Source organism: Otolemur garnettii, unplaced genomic scaffold (assembly GCF_000181295.1).
Source record: "Otolemur garnettii isolate 467f Iridium unplaced genomic scaffold, OtoGar3 scaffold00163, whole genome shotgun sequence".
Classification (NCBI taxonomy): domain Eukaryota; kingdom Metazoa; phylum Chordata; class Mammalia; order Primates; family Galagidae; genus Otolemur; species Otolemur garnettii.
Genome location: NW_003852558.1, coordinates 2,102,310 through 2,103,850, shown reverse-complemented (window position 1 = coordinate 2,103,850; position 1,541 = coordinate 2,102,310).

Here is a 1,541-nt window from a genome sequence, read left to right as displayed (position 1 = left end):
GGAGCAGTGGCCTACTGGAGTGAATAGGGTCACAGACCTGGGGGATTACGAGTGACTGGGTGCAAGGTGGGGAAGGAGGTATTAACCTTCCCAGACTAACCCACTTGCCAGGTGGGTCCCTTTGCCCTCACAGAGCAGGGAGGGCCCAGAACTGCTTGCTAGAGTCGCACGCCTCACAGGCGGCAGAGATCCCTCCCCCAGGCTCTGGCTCTGGGCAGGCCCAGAACTGCTTGCAAGTGCCGCGGGCATCCCGTGGGCAGTGGCAGAGGAGTCCTCCATTCCAGGTAGACCCAAAACAGCTTGCTACAGACACGCACACCCCACGGGGGCCAGGGGAGGAGTTCCCCGCTCCAGGCACCCAAGCTGGGTGTGCCTAGAACCACTTGCTAAAGCCACGTGCACCCTGCAGGTGGTGGTGGAGGGGTCTACCACTCTGGGCGGGCCCAGAACTGTTTGCTAGAGCCACGTACGTCCCACGGGCAGAGGTGGGGGAGTTCCCCACTCCAGGCTCCCGTCCTGGGAGGGCACAGATCAACTTGCTAGTGCCGTATGCATCCAACAGGTGACAGTCAAGGAGTCCTCCACTCCCCCCTCCCCCAGCTACTCTGGCGGGGCTGAACTAGGACTGATCTGGTCGCTTGCGTACCCTGCACTACCGCTGCCATTCCCTCACCCCCTGGCTGCTCCAGGGTGCTGAACTAGGACTGATCTAGCTACTACAGTTCCCCTGTTCCACCAGTTGCCCCAGAGGGGCCGAACTAGGACTGATCCTGCTGCTGCCGGTCTCTTGCCCCCCCTTCAGTCGCCCTGGCAGTCTGAATGAAGTCTAATCCAGCCACGCACACTCCCGTGCAGCTGCTACCATTCCACTGCACCCCAGTTGCCCCAGCACCCAAGAACTGGAAGAAGACAACAGACACACTCTGCCTGTCTCTCTGGGCAACCAAAAGAAGCTACCAACTGAACTGTTCTGATAAGGCCTCCAAACAAGGTAAACTCAGCATGGAGCGGAATCAGCAGAAAAACTCTGGCAACTCGAATAACCAGAGTAGATCAACCCCTCCAAGGGAAAATGGGACAGACACAATTGAAGACCCTATCCACAAGCAAATGGCTGGGATGTCAGAAATCAAGTTCAGAATGTGGATAGCAAATAAGATTAACAGAAAGGAAGAAAAGAAGGAATTAGGAGTTCAAGAAATTATTCAAAAGATTTCTCAAGAAATTATTCAAAAGATATCTCAAGAAATTATTCAAAAGATATATCAAGAACTCAACAATTTCAAAGTTAAAATGATCAAAGATTTTGAAACACTGAGACAAGAGGTTGCAGCCCTCAAGGATCTGAAAGACACGGTGGAATCCCTCCATAACACAGTGCAACAGGCAGAAGAAAGGATCTCTGACTCTGAAGACAAAGCTTTTGAAGAAGCCCAGGAGCGCAAAGATCAAAAGAAATGGAGAGCAAAAACAGATCTCATTCTCAGAGGACTCTCAGACAATTCAAAGAAAACTAATATTCACCTTATAGGAATCCCTGA